The 4612-nt window shown below is 36.1% G+C and overlaps 1 protein-coding gene across 2 annotated transcripts in view; it reads left to right on the top strand.

Moving 5' to 3' along the window:
* LOC109822847 (MADS-box transcription factor 3-like) overlaps positions 1 to 4612 on the top strand; it is a 19346-nt gene that overhangs the window by 3148 nt on the left and 11586 nt on the right. The gene's annotated exons all lie outside the window — the stretch shown is intronic.

Genomic DNA, 4612 nt, shown 5'->3' with positions numbered 1-4612 from the left:
CCGCGCGCTTGAGCTTACCCACCCCCTGTAGTACACCGGTCGCACACCCGTTTACCCGGCCTCGATTGTATACCCGCTGCTGTAGTTTGCTTTGCTTTTTGTAGACTCGCCATGCACACAAATACGCACAGAATAGTACACTTCATCCTATTGGCTCCTCAGTTCCCGTCCTTCGGCCCGTACTCTGCGTCTTAATTTTTCTTTTTGCAAATAAACCCCTCTAGCTATTTTTAAACGTTTTTGACTGCTAGATATTATTATGAGTAACATTGGCGAGTGTCTAACAGCATTTGAACATACGGTTATATCTGGCTTCAGCTACTTAACTGTGTGATTTATGCTTATTTTATTTTTTGCATATTAACCCTTCAATGCTTTGTTTTTAGCTATTTTTAACGTCTGGTGGATCATGAACATGAAATTGCTTGTTTAGTAACTACTGAAACCTGCATTATCTTATTTTGAGTTTCATAGGTCTATCCAAACATTAATTTTGTGGTTAGGTTTTTATAATACCCACTTAATTTTTTTCATATTAACCCTTCTGATGCTAGTTTTTGGCAATTTTTTCCTTTTAGAAGGTCAATGAAATGAAATTCCGTTGTTTAATAGGTGCTATGGAAGCAAGCGTCTAGCATATTTTTCGAAGCTTAAATAATATATATATACAATATACAATATATATATATATATTATATATAGATCATATATATTATCTCTACTCCCTTCATTCTATCCTCCCTCTTTTCTCCCCTCTCCCCACTCCCGGCCAATCATAATCGTGGGATCGTGTGCAACGTGGCAGGTGAGGGCCAATCAGATTTTCGAGGAAATTAAGGTAAGAGATTTGTTGAGTGCAGGTTGAATGAATCAGAGACAGCACAGATACATAAATATATATATAACATATAGGTTATAAATATAGTATATTTTATGTTCTTTTGATTGATGGGATCAAATGAGTCAAACTTGGACTATTGATTGATGTTGACAAAAGGAGGGTTTAGAAAAAAGTTGACTCCGTGACAAGGGGTAACACTGAATCATATCTTTTGATGGTGAATATCTTTTGGGAGTTAAGTTTGAGATGTCATTAGCTATGGGACATGAAATCCTGAATTGTCTACAATTTTGGTTGATATTGTGAAATGAAGCTTATGTAAACTTGAGCGACACTGACACAGACCCACGTAGAGATTTCCTTCTTGATAATTTGTAAGCTTAAAATTTAGAAAGTTATGAAACGTAAGATTGTTTTAAGCACTAAAATGTCTAGGAAAGCTCAATTTTTATATAAGTTTTTATAAAACAAAATCCAAAGATTTTAGATTGAATCTAAGGATGCACCTTCAAAATTATATTATACGTAATCAATTTATTTGATCCACCCTGTTTACTTTGATCTAAATGATTTGAATGACATATCGGGTTGTGGTTACTAATGCATCAAGTGATACTAAAATTAACAATCCATTGAAATAGCCCAATCCATACATTGAGACATATATCATTAGATTCAATTTAAGGTGGCTCCTTAGAATCATATTTTCATATATATATATATTAAAATTTAGTCAATTTATAATTAGTCTAGACATGATTAAAAAAATAACCTTCCTTAGATAGGTTTATTCTGCATGGTGCAATTTGGCAAGGCATCAATGGAGATGGATTAAGGAGAAGGGCTAACTTATTTTAACTAATCATAAATCATAAGATTAAATTTAATTATATTTAGATAAGACGGTTAGGTGAATGGTTAATCCTTTGACAAATATTAATAGGTTTGGATACAAAGGATGGCAAAATTGGATAGGAGGGTATAATTCTTTAAAAAAATTCGTCTAGTGCTAAAACATCCTAAAAGTTACCGTATAAATTATAAGTTAATAGTTTCTTTAAGTATCCTAGTAAAAGATATTTTTTCTCAGATTATCTAAAAATCCATTTCTCTACTTGTGAATATAGATTATTCTACCTTCTTAGCAAAATAGTTCTCCTTTCTAAATGCGGGGTTAACCTAATTTAACCTTTAACAATAGTTTGTTAACCTTTTGGCCGAAATAACCCGTTTTAAGTGTTAGTGACGGGTTCTCCCCTTACCCCTCACTTCAACCCATTGCAAAACAGGGTCTAAGAGTAAAGCAAAAGAAGCCTTATAATTTCATTGGCTACTATTTTTTCCTTTGTATAATGTTATCACTTTTTTTTTGGAAAAAAAGGTCTATGGTTGTAATATACTACTGTAAAAGAAAAAACAAAAGGATATAGAAGACTTCTATATTGTTATGGCAAAATGGTCAGATTGGTATATTTTCTTGAGGCTTGGTGACAAGTTGGTATATATTTTTTTTAGTTTTGTCAGATTGTATATTTTCTCAACTCCGACGCCATATAGACATTAAATTTGGCCGTAGTTACTGTTCCAGCCAGTACTGATGGGATTTTTTGCATAAAATCCCCTCATCAAATACAGTTTCTTGCTCCTAATCCCCCCCTCTCCCTCCTCCTCCTCCTCCTCCTCCTCTTCAACCTCCCCCTCTCCCTCATCCTCCTCATCCTCTCCCTCCTCCTCCCTCCTCATCCCTCTTCCCGATCCCCTCCATCTTCTCCTCCCCCTCCCTTCTCTCATCCTCCTCCTCCTTCAGCCCTCTCCACCTCCGTCCATTCTCTGCCACCACCCCCCTCTCTCTCTCCTCCCCTTCATTAATGTTATGCCCATCATTAATGTTCCAATCTAACAGTGACTAATATAAATAGACTAACTAAAATGTATAATTTACTTGGAACTTCGTAACGGGTACCATCATCGAGAAGATCAGCGCTACAACATTGTAGCCAGGATGTCATCTTGTATAAATACAACAATCTGCCATTGAGATGATCAGTTCTCAACACTGTAGCCAGGGTGTCAGCTTGTATAAATATAACATGTCAGTATCGTTACTAGGATATCGATGGTTTAGTTTCTACTCGTCGGTCCCTTTATCTTTCATTTGTTTCGACTCATCCTACTCAGAAGTTTCCATCATCCCTACTTAGAAGTTTCCATCTTTTGTATGCGGCAACTACTTCTAGTTAAAGGTAGTATCATATTCCCTGTGAGTGGTGGTGTATTCTAACAGTTCTTATATTTGGAGGGAGGGGAGGAGAGAGAGGGGGTGGCGGTAGAGAATGGGCGGAGGTGGAGAGGGCCGAAGGAGGAGGAGGAGGAGGAGAGGAGGGAGGGGAGGAGAAGATGGAGGGGATCGGGAAGAGGGATGAGGAGGGAAGAGGAGGGAGAGGATGAGGAGGATGAGGGAGAGGGGGAGGTTGAAGAGGAGGAGGAGGAGGAGGAAGGGGGGGTTAGGAGCAGGAAACTGTATTTGATGAGGGGGCTTTATGTAAAAAATCCTATCAGCACTGGCAGGAACAGTAACTCCGGCTAAATTTAAGGCCTATATGGCGCCGTAGTTGAGAAAATATACCAATCTGATAAAACTAAAAAATATATATACCAACTTGTCACCAAGCCTCGATAAAATATACCAATCTAGTCATTTTGCCATATTGTTATAGATTCATACTTTGGTGTGTGTGTGTGTGTGTGGGGTATATATATATGCTTGAGCCGAAATTCTACAAGATTGGTTTTATTTAATGTAACCACATTATCTAGCTATATTGTAAAATTGAAGTTTATGTTAAGAAGTTAAAAGTAGAGTCAGATAGGAGATTTTCTTGAGAAAAGAAAAAGATTGACTATTTTACATCAAGTAGTGTAATTATTGACATCAAGTAATAATGAATGATATCTTTTGGTGGGATTTGGGAGTGTGGCCCCGTTTGAGTTGCTAACAAGTACATGAAGCTCCGAATGACCCATGAAATAATTTCATGGCTACTACTAGCCCGTTGAATGTCCAATGAATTTTTCTTTGATAAATATTGAAAGTAGGAACACTCTTGTTAAGTTAAGATAACTACATATTAGATTTTTACAAATAGATTTCTTGCCTCACACTTTGCAATAAACTTTCTTGAATTTTATTTCCTTTTTAGATATTTCTTTGAAACACATAAAACTTCTTTACCCAATGGACAATTTTTCCACCAATAAAAGTCCTTGATTGTAGTTGGAAATTGACCAATTGGTGGGAGTACTCATCATGTCAATGAGCTTACCTTTGATGTATCATATCAGATTTGATGTTATGGGTATAAATCATTCTCTACTGCTTGATTGACACATGATTAGACACGCAAGCATATAGCTGTGCACTTGCACTGAAATCCATCTGCTTTATATAATTATTCTGCAGCAGCGTACCTCTACAAATTGATTACTTTCAGTTTATTTATGTTGAGGATTATTAAAATATAGGCAAGGCTTCTTGATTTTATAAACCTGACATCAATATCAAAAGGTTATCCTGGTTTCTTATTGCCTTCTTCATATTTGTTCCTTTGTTGTGGGTGGTGTCTTTGTTGTGGGTGGTGTTTAGGGAAGTTGCACATTGAATGCTAGGACTCATACTTCTAATTCTCTACTTTTATTAGGTAATGTATTAAACACGTTAAATAGAAAGAAAACAATGAGAAAATTTTATGTCAACTTAAGTGAATCATCCAT

This window comes from Asparagus officinalis, chromosome 1 (genome assembly GCF_001876935.1).
Source record: "Asparagus officinalis chromosome 1, Aspof.V1, whole genome shotgun sequence".
NCBI lineage: Eukaryota > Viridiplantae > Streptophyta > Magnoliopsida > Asparagales > Asparagaceae > Asparagus > Asparagus officinalis.
This window is presented reverse-complemented; position numbering and strand designations above follow the sequence as displayed.